The following is a 19,704-nucleotide window of genomic DNA, read 5'->3' as shown; positions in this document are numbered from 1 at the left end:
TATAAACACAACATTTCTGCCTGGTTCTTAAATCTAATTGGCTGATAGCCGTGCAATATCTGCACTGGTACAGCCTCTTCACCCTTGTGTGTTACTCCGCCCACATTGAGTGACAGCAGATCAATAAACTCACTACAGTTTGACAAATATTGCAGCTGTTGGACGACATAATGTACTTTTCAGGCGTTTTTAGTCGAGAATGTTGTTGTTTAGATTGCAACAAAGCAGTTTATTTATGAGGATAGAGCACTCAACGCCTGTTACACTGAGCAGAGCAAAGACGGTTGCCGCTCCACCACAAGATGGCGACAGAGACTGCTTAATATGTCTGTATTGGAGGAAAAACTGTCAAACTACAGCTGATCAAATCATTATAAATCAAGCAGGTGATATTCTCTTTTGTATGTTGAAGTCCTGTATTTATGCTGCATTCACACTGGAGCTTCAGTGTCAACGCTTGACAGAGGGCGTGTCTGAATTTGGGGCTGACACGATTGTCATAGCACCGTCAGCCAATGAAATTAGTCAGCAATAGGCCACTGTCTGAGCTGGTGTATTTGCATACAGCGATTTGATTGGCTGACACTTCCGTCGGCGCTTGAAAAATTGAGCAAGTCCCAACTTTTGCAGCAAACAACGCCACTGAAGCGGCGCCGACGGATCCACAATGCAGTTAGGCAACGCTTGACGTCACCCATTGAAAGTGAATGGGAAGCATTGAAGCTGACGCCCCGTGTGAATGCGACGTTATACCACAGTAATCTGCTAGTGTTTGCTTTGGCTTTTTCAGGGTTAATCATTGTGATCTCCTGATTGCAACAGAGAAATACTGGGAAATCTCTGTAGACTGATGGCATTTCATGCTGTTCAGCTTCATAATCTTAAAATGTGAGCAAAATCAGCTGTTCTGGCATCACTTTAGACATTACACTAGAGAATCAGTCATACACTAGCTCTACAGTGATGTTGGTGATGTAGCAGCGGTTTCTGCTGTTCTGACGTCAGCTGCAGATGTGAATGAATGGCGGAAGAAAGTAGTTCCTCATACAAAATAGTTTCTCTGTGATTGATTTTCTTTTTTATATACATAATTATGCCGTCGAACTGTTGTATAAATGCAATATCACACGAGTAGCAGTGCGCTGTGGCTGTATATCGTCATTGCTGGGACACTAAGGCACTCGGCCCTGTGGCCTCAACCCAATGCACGCCTCCCACCAGTGCCGATATACAGCCACAAAGTGTGATGTTGCTCATTTATATTATTGACTTTATTATTATTAAAAAACAGTCTGACATTACCTCATACTTTTTATTTGAATTGTGTTTATATTATTATTATTTTTACTTTTTAAAAATATTGTTTATTTATATTTTTATTTTGGGGTGATGCAGTGGCGCAGTAGGTAGTGCTGTGGCCTCACAGCAAGAAGGTTGCCGATTCAATCCTCGGCTGGATCAGTTGGCGTTTCTGTGTGGAGTTTGCATGTTCTCCCTGCGTTCGAGTGGGTTTCCTCCGGGTGCTCCGGTTTCCCCCACAGTCCAAAGACATGTGGTACAGGTGAATTGGTTAAGCTAAACACAATTCAGGAGAAACCCCCCTGCACTCCCCCCACTCACCATCATGAACAGCACTGTGGCTGCAGTAGAGTCATTCAGGTTCCTGGGCACCACCATCTCTCAGGATCTGAAGTGGGACATTCATATAGACTCTATTGTGAAGAAAGCCCAGCAGAGACTGTACTTCCTTCGTCAGCTGAGGAAGTTCAACTGCTGAACGAATCACTGGCACAACCCTTCCTACACTTCAAGAACTGTACTCTTCCAGAGTGAGTAAAAGGGCTCGCAAAATCACTCTGGACCCCTCACACCCAGCACACTACCTGTTCGAACTGTTACCGTCTGGTCGGCGCTTCAGAGCACCAAGCACAAAAACAGCCAGACACAGGAAAAGTTTCTTTCCTCAGGCTGTCTACCTTATGAACAGTTAAATATTCCCCTACTGTGCAATAAATATGTGCAATACTTTCTCATACGCACTTGTACACAGCACCTTATATCAATATACAATGCAATACTTTCTACATTCGCACTTGTACACAGCACCTTATAACCTGTATATTTATAACAATCTGTACATACAACTCAACATCCAGGTTTCTTCACTAACCGCATCTGTTTAATGTTCATCATTTTTTATTATTATTATTTTTTTTTTTAGATTTATTTTGTGTTGTCACTCGTCACTTTATGTACACTGGAAGCTTCTGTAGCCAAAACAAATTCCTTGTGTGTGTGAAGCACACTTGGCAATAAAACTGATTCTGGTTCTGATTCTAAATTGTCCATAGTGTATGGGTGTGGGTGAGTGTGTGTGGATGTTTCCCAGAGATGGGTTGCAGCTGGAAGGGCATCCACTGCGTAAAACAAGTGCTGGATTATTATTTATGTTTTAATAAAAACTGCTAGGTCATTATTATTATTAGCCTTCTAAAGATATTTTGTCATCTGGGGTGAAGTGTGTGATCAGACCACGGCCTTAACCTTTGACCTCTGCACTAATGATATGACCTCATCACACACGCACGCACGCACGCACGCGCGCGCGCACACACACACACACACACACACACACACGCACACACACACACGCGCGCACACACACACACACACACACACACACACACGCACACACACACACAGACCTTTGATTTCAGAGCTGAAATGGTTAATAGATATAATAAAAGTACTTCCCAGGAGCACAACCGCTGGAGGATCTTCAGGCTTTCTCAGTGTTTCTGCTCATTAAACAGGCAAAATCAACACTGCAGGGTTAAACAAAACTATATACGTGTATGTAACTGAAAATGAATATATATATATATATATATGCAAATACTTTTTCATATACAGTTGATGACAAAATTAAAATAGATTTTCTTTCTTTTTTCTTTCTTTTAGTTTGGCTGGTTTGGTTAGCTCAACTGACCGCTGTGTTTGTGTCTGCGTGTGCATGTGCATGTGTGCATCTGCCTGTGGGTGTGTTTGTGTCCATGTCTGAGTGGCCATGTGTTGTTTTTTTTTGTGTGTTCATGTGTGTGTAAATGAGTGTGTGTGTGCGTTTGTGTGTGTGTGTGTGTGTATGTGTGTGTGTGTGTGTTGCTTCAGTTGTCCTGCAGGGGGCAGACAATTCCTCATACACACTCTGTTCCACAAGATCACTGGAGATCAAGTTATATATTCAGATTGCAGGTCAATCTGGTTATTTTAATGTAACATTGCATCTTTTTATGTCCAAAAACATAATAAAATTACCATACATGATTTTTAATATATATATATATATATATATATATATATATATATATATATATATATATATATATATATATATATATATATATATATATATATAAATATTATATGCAAAATTATATACACACACACACACACTGGCCACTTTATTAGCTACACCTGTCCAGCTGCTTGTTAACGCAATTTTCTAATCAGCCAATCACATGGCAGCAGCTCAATGCATTTAAGCATGTACCATCACAACCATCTCTAGGGTTTACAGAGAATGGTCCGACAAAGAGGAAATATCCAGAGTTCTGTGGGCGTAAATGCCTTGTTGATGCCAGAGGTCAGAGGAGAATGGCCAGACTGGTTCCAGCTGATAGAAAGGCAACAGTAACTCAAATAAGCACTCGTTACAACCGAGGTCTGCAGAAGAGCATCTCTGAACACACAACACGTCCAACCTTGAGGCGGATGGGCTACAGCAGCAGAAGACCACACCGGGTGCCGCTCCTGTCAGCTAAGAACAGGAAACTGAGGCTACAATTCACACAGGCTCACCAAAACTGGACAATAGAAGATTGGAGAAACGTTGCCTGGTCTGATGAGTCTCCATTTCTGCTGCCACATTCGGATGCTCGGCTCACAATTTGGCCTCAACAACATGAAAGCATGGATCCATCCTGCCTTGTATCAGCGGTTCAGGCTGCTGGTGGTGGTGTAATGGTGTGGGGGAGATTTTCTTTGGGTCCATTAGTACCAATTGAGCATCGTGTCAACGCCACAGCCTACCTGAGTATTGTTCTGACCATGTCCATCCCTTTATGAGCACAGTGTCTCCATCTTCTGATGGCTACTTCCAGCAGGATAACACACCATGTCATAAAAGCGTGAATCATCTCAGACTGGTTTCTTGAACATGACAATGAGTTCACTGTACTCAAATGGCCTCCACAGTCACCAGAGCTCAATCCAATAGAGCACCTTTGGGATGTGGTGGAACGGGAGATTGGCATCATGGATGTGCAGCCGACAAATCTGCAGCAACTGTGTGATGCTATCATGTCAATATGGAGCAAAATCTCTGAGGAATATTTCCAGTAGCTTGTTGAGTCTATGACATAGAGGATTAAGGCAGTTCTGAAGGCAAAATGGAACCCGGTACTGGGAAGGTGTACCTAATAAAGTGGCCGGTGAGTTGACTTTGTGTGTGTAAATATATATTAGTGTGTTTGTGTGTGTGTGTGTGTGTGTGTGTGTGTGTGTGTGTGTGTGTGTGTGTGTGTGTGTGTGTGTGTGTGTGTGTGTGTGTGCAATAAAAACATGTTTTGCAGTGTGAATATCACTCAATAAAACTGCAAAAAAAAAATGAAAGAGTATGCTAAAGTTAATCACACACAGAGTTGCACATCTGCTCTAACTGATAGTAAATAAACGATGTCATCATGCATAATTATGGGCTGCGAGGTCAAAGGTCATCAAGGTACATACTGTTCACTAAAGTACAGACTTCAGGACACTGAAAGTTATCAGTGATGTGATGATAGCAGCATTTCCCGCTGGCTTCATTTAAGTTACTTTTTGAATTATTTATTTTTAAGGTAGACTTGAACTGAAAGAGGGGCTTTAAATCACATTTTCTCTATCATTGCTGAATTACTGACTGAATTATTCTGCTGTAATCTTTATTTTTGCCTTGTAAGTTAGCTTTTTTTATTGATGTACTGTTTGGCTATGGCAGGTAATAGTTTATTTACAGTTGTTGGTGTCATTTTATCAGCAGCTGTTCAATGCTTTAAAGTCTCTAATAACCCTGTTTTATGCAGTGCAGGAAGAGAAACGAGCAGAGAAACAGACTAATTAACATGTTAACACACACGGCACTAGTAATGCAATACACATTATTTATCAACAGTCATTACACTGCAAAACAAACTGTGTTTCAAGTCCAAATAAACATCTACAAATTAACTTGAGAAGCATTTTCTAGACAAGTAAAACATACTGTCTTCATTCATTTTCCTTCAGCTTAGTCCCGTATTCATCAGGGGTCGCCACAGCAGAATGAACCATCAATTATTCCAGCGTGTTTTACACTGCGGCTGCCCTTCCACTTATACACTACGGCCAGTAGTTAGTTTAGGAAACCGAGGGAGAACATGCAAACTCCACATAGAAACGCCAACTGACCCAGGCGGCCACCTTGTTGCTGTTAGGCCACAGTGCTAACCACTGAGCCACCATGCTGCCAAAATATTGTCTTGTTTTCAGAAATAATGAGTCAAAATTAACTGAGTTTAATATTCTGTCAATGGGGGAAATATCTTATTTCAAAACAAAAAACAAGATTATTTTGCTTAAGCCTTTGGCAGATTATTTAGCCTTTTAAAAAAAGAAAAACTGACTTTTATTTTATTTTACGTTTATTTATTTCTAAATAAAACAAAGCAATTTATTTTTTACTTTTTTAAAAAAAATGCTACTTGATTTATATATACATACTTTTTCATTTTATTTATTTTTTTTTACCTAAAGGTATTTATTTGTTTTAAAATGTTCATTAATTTTAACAGTGCATGCGCTGCAAAAAAATAAATAAAATTATATATATATATATATATATATATATATATATATATATATATATATATATATATATATATATATATATATATATATATATATAACAGTTCTGTCTGGTTCTTCAATCTGATTGGCTGATAGTCGTGAGATATTCTGCAATAACAGCACTTGTCCAGCCTCCAGTGTTGCCAGATTGGGCGGTTTTGAATTTATTTTTGCGGGTAAAAAATGACATAGGTGTAGTGAAAATTTGGGCGGTTTTGCAACGGCATACCCGCCAGCCCTGGTCTGCTCTTATAAACCTGTTTTGATCTCCCGAAGAGATGCCATAGCCCCCGTTCTTCTCATACAAATGCTTAGAACAGAGTAGAAACGCTTGTGATCTCCCTCCCCGACACGACATCTCAATCACCCCTCCCCCCATATTTATCATTTCTGAGAAACAGCGCGTCGGCGGCCATTAAAGACGGACGTTTGTTGTCTATCCACAAGATGGCGCCAGGACCGCATAATAAGCCCTTGCTTGGAATATTAAAACAGCGTGTTTTCTAACTACAGCGGATCAAATCATTATTAAACTGGTGAGTGATATTCTAAGTCGATCTCTCTCTTTTGTATAGATTGCAACTATAATAATAATCATTTTTATTTATATAGCTTTCCAGAGCTCAAGGACACTTTACAAAGAATGCGACTAAAAGAGATTTACATGCAGACACAAACATACAGGAAGTCAAATATTACAAACTGGAAATACAGAACAAAACAAAGAGACAGATAAGCGGAGTGCAGGTGGATCAGATAAAGTGGTATCAAATCAGAAGTGTAACCTTGAAAAAACAAGTGCGTTTTAAGTATAGATTTAAATTCTGAGATATTATTAACAGAACGGTGTGAGCGTGGCAGAGAGTTACAGAGTTTGGGTGCAATAACTCTAAATGATCTGCCCCCTATTGAAGAAAGGCGGTACCGAGAGTCAGCAAACGTAATGAGTGAGTAGGGGTGTAGGGGACAAGCATGTTGCAAAGATAAGAGGGAGCTAGGCTATTTAGGGATCTAAATGCCAGGAGGAGAATTTTGAATCTAATGCGGCATGCAACTGGGAGACAATGGAGGTCGTACAAGATTGGGGTTATATGAGCAGAAGGTTTGGTGTGAGTGAGTATTCTAGCCACACAGTTTTGCATATACTGTAATCTGGAGATGAGGCTGGCAGGCAGACCAATGAAAAGGGCATTACAGTAGTCAATGCATGAAGAGACAAATGCACGGATGACAGTCTCAGCATGCTTGCTACTGATGAAGGGACGCAGTTGGGCAATACATCATTAATGAAAACTGCATCGTAAACTATGCAGTTTATTTATAAGGACAGTGCCTATTTTAATACAGTTACTTTCCTATCCCGGTTCAGAGTTATTCAGAGACTTCACCCCCGAACAACCAACCCCTTACCTTTCCTTATCGCAAACACAACAGCAGTAGCGCTGCTTTTTTCACAGTTAATTATTGTGATAACTCGATTGCTACAGAGAAACACTGTAGACTGTAACACTGTAACAAGATATCTCTGTAGACGGATGGTATTTCATGTCAAGTTCAGCTCTATAATCCTAAAATGTGAGCAAAATCAGATGTTTTGTCATCACTTTAGACATTACGCTAGAGAGAATCAGTCAAACACTAGCTCTAAAGTGACGTTGGTGAATTAGTAATGGTTTCTGCTGTTCTGACGATAGCTCCAGATGTGAATGAATGGCGGAAGAAAGTAGTTCCTCATACAAAAGGATTTTTAGACTCTCCGTGTTTGATTTTTTTTTTTTATATACCAGATTGTGCCGTCAAACTGTTGTATAAACGCAATATCACATGAGTAACAGTGCAATATGGCTGTATATCAGCACTGGTAAGTGACACCAATGCACACCTCCCACCAGTGCTGATATACAGCCATACTGCAATGCTACGAGTGTGATATTGCTTATATATATACATATATATATATATATAAATGAGCAATTCCATGCAAATGTCAACCTTGCCATGAAAAAAAAATACGTTTTCACCAAAATAGAGAAACTGTTTCTACATTTTTTGTGTACGCAAGTATTTTCCAGTACTGTAAAAACACTCAAAAATGTCTCTGTTAATGTTTTCAAACTCTTATATTTGATTTACCAAAGTCACACAAGTGGAAATTTCACATCTGTCACATCCATAACTGAAAAATGTCACATGCATAACGAAACGTTTCCTTCATAAATGCAAAAATGCTGAATAAAATAAAATCAATCACGTTTGTTCTATAGTGAGCCGACTTCTATCCTTTTGATGAGCAGTATTTCTTTTGGGTCGTGCAGCTTAATTCATAGAACTTCTACAAAGTATGTCACATCTATATTGTATGTTTATTTTTCTCATTTAAAATATAAAAAATGTTTACAGATTGAAATTTTTCTGGTCCCTTAACTGGTGGTTGTTCTGGAAAATATATAAAATATAACATATACTTTCAATGTGAATTTATGTTTTAAGTTTGTACTGCAAATGCCACATCTATTTATATATATATATATATATATATATATATATATATATATATATATATATATATATATATATATATATATATATATATATATATATATATAGTTTCTTTTTTCTTTTTTTTAGTCCAAATATCTAAATATTGCTAAATCAAGAAGCAATTTTTCGGTTGTTTTAAGAAATAATGAATCAAAATGAAATAACTCATAGTAAATTCATAATTCAGAGTAAAATAATCTTGTTTCTGGTTTGAAATAAGTGTTTTTGCTCAACTCAGTGGCAGATTATTTAACCTGTTTTATAGAAAAACCCACTTAATTTTGACTGATTAGTTCCTGAAAACAAGACTATTCTTCACTTGTCAAGAAAACGCTTCTTGATTTAAGAATCTTTAAATGTTTGGATTAAAAACCAGACAAAAACTTTTAAATGATGAAGGCATTTTGTGCAGTATACAGTATTATTAGCCCTCCTGTATTTAAACAATTTCTATTTAAAGGAGAGAAGATTTCCCATCATAATAGTTTTAATAACTCATTTCTATTGACTGATTTATTTTCTTATGATGACAGTAAATAATATTAGACTAGATATTCTTCAAGACACTAGTATTCAGCTTAAAGTGACATTTAAAGGCTTAACTAGGGTAATTAGGGTAAAGTTAGGGTAATTAGGCAAGTCATTGTATAACAGGGGTTTGTTTTGGAGACAATCCAACACTAATATTGCTGAAGGGGGCTAATAATATTGAGCTTAAAATGGCTTTAAAACAATTAAAAACTGATTATATTCTAACCGAAATAAAACAAATAAGACTTTCTCCAGAAGAACAAATATTAGAGGAAATACTGTGAGAAATTCCTGAATCTGTTCAACATTGTTTGGGAAATACTCAATAAATAAGACTTCAGCTTTATGTGTGTGTGTTTGGCTGTATTTTAGGCCTCCGGCGAGACGTCCTGCGGAGAGCGAAGGCCCAGATGAACCTCTTCAGGAGTTCACTGAGAGATAACCGTGTGGTTTTACAGCATCTCAGATAATAAATAAATCATCAGGCTGCGGTTGAGTAACGCAAGTATTTCACACATCATGCTGTAATGTGATTGAGCAGTTTCACACTCTCCATATCTGATTATTAACAAAGAGCCAATGATGAAGCAGCTGAGAGCCAACCAATCAGACCAGCAGATTCAGCACAGCGCCGCCTCTATGCAAATGAGCTCCGAATGCTTTATATAAATCATCTGCGCTCATAAGTGCTAAATATATACAATACGAGTCTACCCCTCACAGATCTCTCTTTTATATTAATAGTTTCTCCAGGATGCTTATTTTCTACAGTAATCTATGTGTGCAGATACATTAGATTAGTCAGTACCAGAGACAAAACTGATGAACTAACCTAACAAATACTGAAGATCACAATGCAAAAATTACTACACACAAATTAATATGTTAGGGGAAAATATTACATAAAAATTAATAAACAAGAGAAACATAAAACATTTAATTGAAATTTTTGCACTTTGGAATATTTTTTGCCAAAACAAATTGAATTTGCATGCATTATTTTTGTATTCCTGAAGATATTTGGTGACTGAACTCTTATTTTCATGAATATAACTGTTTTTAAAACTGTTTCATTTAAATGCACTAAAATATATTGTCTAAATTCACTGAGAAATGGATGAAAATATTTATTTTCAAAAGAGGGTGTACTCATTTATGAGTACTGGTGTGTTTTGAGCATAACATGCATTAAACCAATCAGAGTCTCATCTCACATTCCCTTTAAGAGTCAGTTGCATTGTGGACATTTACATGGTGGACTTTGTAAGAGTAAAAACTGAATGCTTCACTATAGCGGGGAAGCAGATAAACAGAGCATCTGCAGCGCGAGGATAAAGAACGAGCCTCCTCCATTTAGCCTCTTTACTTTATTTTTACTCTTTACTCCTTTACTTTGGTGGAGTAAGGAAACTGTGGAAACTACCTCCACTGAACACATCCATTAGCACACATATTTAATTTAGTTTGTTAAGGGCAAAGATTTGCTTCTAAATTCAGTTCTAATGTCAAGCAAAGGAATAAATGAAGAATAATAATGAAGTGTGGTCAGAAAACTGAATTATATCCAAACACACGTCCTGTTCTGATGCCCCATATGGTGATGCAGACGTCTCCAAAACCCCACAGGTGGACAAATCTACACTTGTGTTTATTTAAACTAATATAAATCTGCAGATAATCAATAATACTGCTGATAATAATCACATTATAGATGCAGATTATCATGAATAAACTGAAAAAGCCCCCCGAGGTGAAGAAGGCATGGAGGCAGTGCTGTTTATATTGATGTAGAAAATCATCATTTCTGGATCCTTTTAATCCTTTAATTGTTTTCATCTGTAAAGATAATTGTGTGTTGCTGTTCATCCTGTGTGTGTTCAGCAGTGTGTAAGCGTTTAGACCTGCACAGGTGCATAACTAACACGCTCTGCAGTGTTTCCTCTAGGTTTACAGTTGGATGCGGCACAACGCAATGTTGCTGTTCAGACTCACTGTTTAGACTCAGCAGTAAATAACTGAACAGCTATTTAATCAGTACAACCATTTGTAAATTATAAATTAACATTTATATTTTTATTGTTTTTTACATATATCATTTTATTCACAAAGTGTGCAGCTTTTGTCCCTGCAATGCATCTTTATTGGCTTCTGGAAGAACATTTCCTGAGCCTCTCGGTATGGAAAGTTAGAAATATCTGGCCCATTTATTGAGACATTCATTAAACATGTCTTATTACTGGTCTACAAATCACTAAATGGCCTAGGAGCTCAATACATTACAGATATGCTGACTGAGATCACTCAGATCTTTAGGATCATATAAACTAGAAACTCCAAGAGTTCAGTCAGAGCAGGGTGAATCAGCTACTAACAGCGCCCCCTGCTGCTGGAATCAGCTTCCAGAAATGATCAGATGTGCTCCAACATTAGACACATTCACATCAAGACTGAACACACATCTGTGTAGCTGTGCCTTTACTGAATGAGCACTGTGATACGTCTGACAGATCACAGTATTATGTTTTTCTCTTCTTTTTCATTCTTTTATAACCTGTTTAACACATTTAATCTGTTTTTAATCATTTTATTGTTTGTTTGTATTTAATTTTATTTTTTATACTTGCCTTTTTTATTCTTGTTCATGTAAAGCAGTTTGAATTGCCACTGTGTATGAAATGTGCTATATAAAATAACTTGCCTTGCCTTTACAGAAAATAATTCATCCATTCATTTTACTCCAGTTTAGTGCCTTATTTATCAGGGGTCATCAAAGCAGAATGAACCACCACAGATAAACGACAAACAATGCAATCTGGAAACATTGCAAATGATGAAAATGAGCTAAAATGCACATCTATAAATCTAATAGTGCTTTACTAAAAGGAAACAGGCTCATAAACTACTGTTTATAGCTATGAGTGTATTACAAGAAGTGATAATATTAAATATTTATGCTAAAATAGTTTGATCTAATAATTCCAGCCAGCTTTTAGTGGACTTTCAATAGTCAAAACACAGAACTTTCAGTTGTTATATGTAAAAATGGCCTAAATACAATTCAATTCCCCTTTATTTCTAAAGCGCTTTTACAATGTAAATGGTGTCAAAGCAGCTTCACATAGAAGATCATAGTAAATACATGCAGGACCATTCAAATATTTACCTCATCTCCAACTATTGACAGCAGATCTCTCAATGAGAGAGATAGAGGGATTTGCACTCGCGATATCTTTACTGCTCTATTCATTTAACCTAACAAATGTAATGCTTATACCATCATTGCTCCTCTAGCGACCTGTTCCCTTGTTCATTCACTCTCGTGGCCATGATTTCCTGCTAATTTAATGAATTTTGGGGGAGATCACGGAGCCGGTATGAATTTGCCAAAGACACGCAGAGTTTCCGTAAGAGGTCATAACTAGACACTAGAAGATAGCTCCTATAGCATGGGATGTGCACGACATATCTGAAGAGCGGGGAGGAATGCGGGACGTATTTGCAGACCAGGCCAGAGACGTGCGATCTCCGGGAAATTATCATGAGTTCGTGGGCATCCGGGAGTCTCTATGCATTTGCGAGAGACTCTAGGAACTTCCAGGAGACTTGAGAGGTCTGCATCTGTATACATTTCAGCTGCTGTGATGGCAGCGCAGAACAGAAATGACATGCTGTTGTGTCAATAAGATATTGCATACCCTGTTTAGCTTGTTTATTAAAAGAAGATCTGGCGCTATATAGATAATACAATTAACGTGGCTTCAAGGGGGGCGGGTACAGCTGTTGGGAGGGCAGGGTGCCCCCCTTATATAATGGTAGGGGCCACACTGCTCTGAGCTGGACATTAGAGCAGCTTTTAGGTCTATTTCAGTTCCTCAAAATAGCAACTCTCCAACAATGCGCCTTAACACACCTCCTTTATAGACCAGCATGAGTCCACAGAGTGGCGCATTGCTATTTAAACGACGCGATGCAAAACGGGAAAATTACTAATTGCACCAAACACGTCTTGCGCCTTATTGTGCTGGGTGTATGATAGGGTGTATAATGCATTCTTTGCAATGTATAAAATAAAACCATAATGCAATAACTACTAAGCACTCATCGCACTATTATTTAATTTCCTTGAGAATGCTGTATTCCTGCAGACAGCAGATTTTTGATGATGTCACCAGGTCAAAGGTCACTGTGTTTGCATGTCACGCTGCACTCTGAGCAGCATCACTATCATCACCTCAAATCACTAACAGCACCTATTTTCTAAAACAAAGCAAACATTTTAAAGCTGCAGTGTCGGAGTGTGTAGATAACACAGTGTGTGTTGTATGGTTTTTATTGTGCGCTGCTGCCGTTATCTGCTGCTCTGTTCTGATAAAACACTGATAATCAATGCAGTCTGACAGACGCGGTGCAGAGTCCAGCACTAATGCTGACACTACTATCAAAGCAGCTCCTTTTACAGCAAGTACTATAATGGTTTAGAACTATACTATAGTAAAGTCTAGTATACTGTAGTGTTTATATTATAGTATCTTCAACTATTTGTTAATGAATGCTGTAGCATGTACTGTAGTATTAACTATTATGACACCCTGTAATCATGATACGAGCTGATCAAATAAATGAAGTTTGTCCGTAATTGACAGCTGCTGCAGGTAAATTGATGTTCTTCAGTATGTGTAGTGTGAGCACTCAGTTTATCGCTGATGAGTGTATATATGATACAATAAATCAATAGATATCAAAGGGAATCAGGCTCCCTTGTCCTAAACACCCAGAATGCTTTGCGCCATTACGACACATTCCCCTTCTCTATAGTAGGGTTTAAAAACCACTATAGTGTTTTAGAAATGTACTATAGTAAAGTACTTCAATTAAAAGTGTTAGTGAAATAAAATGAATGTAGTTTTTTTACAACAATATGGTATTTACACTACCATACACCACTGTTTACTATAGTAAAAATGAAAGAATACCATAGTATTTATTAGAGTATTTACTACAATAATTTACCATACTACTTGAATTAATCTGCTGTGGGGATTTTACAGTTGCTATGGTAACAACAACTATAGTAATTAATCTGCTGTGGAGATTCTACAGTTGCTATGGTAACATGACAACTATAGTAAATAATCTGCTTTGGTGATTCTACAATTGCTATGGTAATACAACTACAGTAAACAATCTGCTGTGGTGATTCTACAGTTGCTTTGGAACCAAAACAACTATAGTAAATAATCTGCTTTGGTATTTCTACAATTGCTATGGTAACACAACTACAGTAAACAATCTGTTGTGGTGATTTTACAGTTGCTATGGTAACATGACAACTATAGTAATTAATCTGTTGTGGTGATTCTACAGTTGCTATGGTAACACGACAACTATAGTAATTAATCTGTTGTGGTGATTCTACAGTTGCTATGGTAACACAACAACTATAGTAAATAATCTGCTTTGGTGATTCTACTATTTCTATGGTAATACAACTACAGTAAACAATCTGTTGTGATTCTACAGTTGCTATGGTAACAAAACAATTATAGTAAATAATCTGTTGTGGTGTTTCTACAGTTGCTATGGTAACAGCCACTATAGTAAATAATCTGCTGTAGTGATTCTACAGTTGCTATGGTAACACGACAACTATAGTAATTAATGATGTGTGCATTCCACAGTTGCTACAGAATTATTACTTATTGGGCTGTTGTACACAGCAGATCTCACAACTCGACCCGCAATTGGAGGGATGCAAAGTTAGCGTTAGCTCTACTATAAAAGATCTGGGTGTCATATTAGACAGCAATTTAACTTTTGAAAATCATATATCCCATGTCACAAAAACTGCCTTCTTTCATCTGAGAAATATCGCTAAGTTACGAAGTATGCTATCCATCTCAGATGCAGAAAAGCTAGTCCATGCTTTTATGACTTCTAGGCTGGACTACTGTAATGCACTGTTTGCTGGCTGCCCAGCATCCTCTATTAACAAACTTCAATTAGTACAAAATGCAGCTGCCAGAGTTCTAACCAGGTCTAGAAAATTTGATCACATCACCCCAATTTTATCCTCCTTACACTGGCTGCCTGTTAAGTTTCGTATTGAATTTAAAATATTGCTTCTTACATATAAAGCTTTAAATAATCTAGCTCCTGTTTATCTAACCAATCTTCTGTCTCGCTACAATCCAACTCGCTCTTTAAGATCTCAAAACTCAGGGCTTCTGGTAGTACCTAGAATAGCAAAGTCGATTAAAGGAGGTCGAGCCTTCTCATTTATAGCTCCTAAACTCTGGAATAGCCTTCCTGATAATGTCCAAGGCTCAGACACACTCTCGCAGTTCAAAACTAGATTAAAGACTGATCTTTTTAGTAAAGCATACACTCAATGCATCACATATATGATAACAGCAGCTACGCTAATTATTCTTTTTATTCTCTATTCCCACCTGGCGATACTCATCCCGAGGCCCCCAGAGACTATACACCGCCACTAACGCAATCCAAGACCTGTGAAGAGATGATCCCAAGGTTTCCATAATCCTGGACCTGGCCGTATCCTGAGCAGCTACTGTGATGGTCATGGAGGAGTGGAGAGCATGAGACTGATTCCTGTGATGCTCCAGGGACAGCCAAGTCTCGATGATGTCCAGCTTCCCCAGCGCCTAGGTCATAGGAGAAATGGTTGTGCCCAACTAAGCCTGGTTTCTCTCCAGGTTTTTTTTTTTCCTTCACTTTTTTTTCCTACACTTTCATCAATTAGTGAAGTTTTTTTCCCTCTCCGCTGTCACCACTGGCTTGCATAGTTCGGGATCTATAGAGCTGTGCATCGTTGGATTTGCTCTTCAGTGTTTGGACTCTCAGTAGTGATTATTAAACCACACTGAACTGAGCTAAACTGAACTGAACTTAAACTCTACAAACTGAACTGACACTGTTTCAGTTCACTATAGTCTTTTATCTACATTGTAAAAGCACTATACAAATAAAGATTAACTGAATTGAATATAGTAACACAGCAACTATAGTAATATAAAAAATATAGGGTGTATATATACACAATACACCACAGTTTACTGCAGTAAACACTAAAGTATACTACCTTATTTATGACAGTTCATCATGGTAGTTAATACTATAGTATAAGCTGGAGCCTTCATTAACTTGTTGTAGATACTATATTAATACAGTTACTATAGTATTTCTCAGATGTGTGTGGTTTTTTCCACTGGTCTCACATGTATAATCACACATGTCCTTATTTCCGAGCCTTCTGGAACTCTCTCAAGGCCTCTTTTCTGCTTGGACACGCTCAGATGATGCGGCTCATGAAAATGACACACAGAAAACGGATGTATTTCCATCATCTCATGACTGATTCATGATTTGAAGACAGCGTGCAGATATAAGCAAGTAGATATAAATCCATCAGCACCGCAAAACATCATGCAGAATGATTTACCTCGGCGGTTTGAAGACTGCGGGATGTTCTAAACAGATGCATGGCTATAAATATGATTGAATGTGTGCGCTATTTATGTCCTGACATAACCTTTATCCTTTAGATTTTTTTAAACACTGCATTTTTTGTCTTGTTTCTAGGACAAATATATAAAAAAAATATAATAATGATTAAGAAACATTTTCAAGACGTCAAATTTATAGTTTTGTTTTCAGAAATAAGTCAAAATTAAGTGAGTTTTTCCTTAAAACAAGCAAAATAATCAACACCTTTTAAACAATTTAATTTAATATTGGTCATTTGAAGCAGTAGGTCATTTCAAAGCAGTTAGTAAACCAGCATACTATCATCTCAAAAGCATTGAAGGAAGTAGATGCTTTGTTTCCAGTGAAGACTTAGAGAAACTTGCTCATGCTTTTATCAGCAGCAGGGTGGATTACTGTAACGGCCTCCTCCTGGCCTTCCCAAAAAGACAGTCAGACAGTTACAGCTCATCCAGAACGCTGCGGCCAGGATTCTGACCAGAACCAGAGAATCAGAGCACATCACACCTGTCCTCAGGTCTTTACACTGGCTCCCAGTTACATTCAAAATAGAGTTTAAAGTATTATTACTGCTCTATAAATCACTAAATGGCCTAGGACCTCAATACATTACAGATATGCTGACTGAGATCACTCAGATCTTTAGGATCATATAAACTAGAAATTCCCAGAGTCAGAGCAGGGTGAATCGGCCTTCAGCTACTAACAGCGCCCCCTGCTGCTGGAATCAGCTTCCAGAAATGATCAGATGTGCTCCAACATTAGACACATTCACATCAAGCCTGAACACACATCTGTTTAGCTGTGCCTTTACTGAATGAGCACTGTGATACGTCTGACAGATCACAGTATTATGTTTTTCTCTTCTTTTTCATTCTTTTATAACCTGTTTAACATATTTTAATCTGTTTTTATATTATTTTTTTTTTATTTTTTTTATATTTGTCTCTCTTATTCCTGTTTATGTATCTGATTGGGCAGTAAAAATGTTCACTTGGGTCAAATCACCATGCTGGTTTATCTGTCTCTGTGGGATAGCAGAGTATCTCACAATAAGCGAGATCCGAGACGTGGGTTAAAGTCCCTGGCATCTGGCTGAGATCAAGACCTTTTATTACGTTTGGCTAGCTAATGCGATCTACTCCTGGGAGGGGGGGTAAAATTAGGGGCTGTGCGATTTACTTCCAGAAGGAAGTTGAAATTAGGGGCATGTAATTAGAGCTGTAAAGCTTAACTTTTCGACTTCAGGTCAAAATCAAATCTGTTGGAGACGTCCAATAGATTACCAGATATTGAAAAAGTCCACAGAGGGGGGAAGTCCAAGAGTAAAATGAGAAAATATGATATTTTATTCCTTTATTCCTGTTTATGTAAAGCACTTTCAATTGCCACTGTGTATGAAATGTGCTAGGGCTGTGCAATTAATCAAAGATTCGGTTTCAATTTTGGCTTCTAATGATTATGAAAAAGCAGTAATGGAGATAAACGATTATTGCGTCATATACCGCCCCTTTCCAGTTGTACACATTTGTTGCTCTGCAAAGCTCAGCTCCACCTGAACATCAGTGAAAGCATGTGCTGTGATGTAACGTCTGCAGCAGGGGATGCGCATCATTCACTGAGGTCGAATCATTCATGTTTTTAAAAGTGTGAATGAGAGCGCATGCTGTGTGTGTGTGTGTGTGTGTGTGCTCTCAGTGTCAGAGACGAGCAGAGCACACACATCTAACGTCATCTTAATGTGAGCGCTTTAATGGTTAAATATGTGTCTGAACGCTGTGTTCAGTGATTATTCATATTAACTCTCATTTAAGTAATAAACAAACGAGTTGAGAATCAAAAGACATATGAAAGAGAAACCATAAATCAGAACCGCACTGCTCTTAAAGAGACAGCGCACAATATTCCTGCTGCTGACTGATTTAATCATCAATCAAACAACAACAGGAGAAAATCCCTCACTGCTCTTGACTGAAGGACTGCTGGAGCTGTAATTAAAGTGTTTTCTTACAGTGAAGATGCTTAAAGCACAGGTTATTTCAGATTTTTATTCTATTGTATTTATTTCCCTTATTTACAGGGAGGAAAATAACTGTGTATATACAGCTGAAGTCTGAATTATTAGCCCTCCTGGATTATTAGCGACCCTTTCCCACAATTTCTGTTTTTTTCAACACATTTCTAATCATAATAGTGTTAATAACTCATCTCTAATAACTGATTTATTTTCTCTTCGTCATGATGACAGTAAATAATATTAGACTAGATATTATACATTTTTCAGATTAAAGTGACATTTAAAGGCTTATTAGGGTAATTAGGCAAGTTCTTCTGCAGACAATCCTAAACTAATATAGCTTTAAGGGGGCTAATAATATTGACCTTAAAATGGGTCTCAAAATATTAAAAACTTCTTTTATTCTGGCCAAAATAAAACCAATAAGACTTTCTCCAGAAGAAAAAATATTAGAGGAAATACTGTGAAAAACCCTTTGCTCTGTTTAACATCATTTGGGAAATATTTCTAAAAGATTAAAGGGGGGTGAATAATTTTGACTTCAACTGATTAATCGTTTTGAATAATCGTGATTACAATCATGACCAAAATAATCGTGATTATGATTTTTCCCATAATCGAGAAGCTCTAAAATGTGCTATATAAAAACTTGCCTTGCATTTTGTCTTGAGTGTGACAGTGCTCTGTTGGTTTTATAGTATAATGTTAGTCATAGTAAAATCTCTTGGTGGATCATTATTATATTATTTTTTAAATTCAGTACATTTCAATCATTTTACTTCAGCTTAGCCCCTCATTTATCAGGGGTCACCACAGCGGAATGAACCACCTACTATTCCAGCATATATTTTACGCAGCGGATGCATTACAGCTACAACCCAGTACTGGGAAACACCCATACACACTCATTCACACACACATACACTACGGCTAGATTAGCTCATCAGTTCCCCTATAGCGCATGTGTTTGGATTGTGGGGGAAACCGGAGCACCCAGAGGAAAGCCCCGCCAACATGGGGAGAACATGCAAACTCCACACAGAAACGCTGTCCAAGCTGGGACTCGAACCAGAGACGTTCTTGCTGTGACATGACGCTAACCTCTCAGCCACCGTGTTGCCAGTAAATTTCATATGTATTGTAGATAGACTAATTTCCCATCAGCAAATGCAAAATATCCTTTA

The 19,704-nt window shown here is 37.7% G+C and overlaps 1 protein-coding gene across 3 annotated transcripts in view; it reads right to left on the bottom strand.

The window, feature by feature from the left end:
• The window catches only part of znf366 (zinc finger protein 366), a 60,401-nt gene that overhangs the window by 28,859 nt on the left and 11,838 nt on the right, over positions 1–19,704 (bottom strand). Inside the window, exon 1 of one of the 3 annotated variants that reach the window (XM_056464198.1) lies at positions 5,303–5,393. The exons of the other annotated variants lie outside the window; for them this stretch is intronic. The gene's annotated coding sequence lies outside the window, so the exon portion shown is untranslated. Of the gene's footprint in view, positions 1–5,302; positions 5,394–19,704 lie in introns of those variants that run through there. 3 annotated transcript variants of the gene reach the window in all.

Source organism: Danio aesculapii, chromosome 8, assembly GCF_903798145.1.
Source record: "Danio aesculapii chromosome 8, fDanAes4.1, whole genome shotgun sequence".
NCBI classification, from domain to species: Eukaryota; Metazoa; Chordata; class Actinopteri; order Cypriniformes; family Danionidae; genus Danio; species Danio aesculapii.
This window is presented reverse-complemented; position numbering and strand designations above follow the sequence as displayed.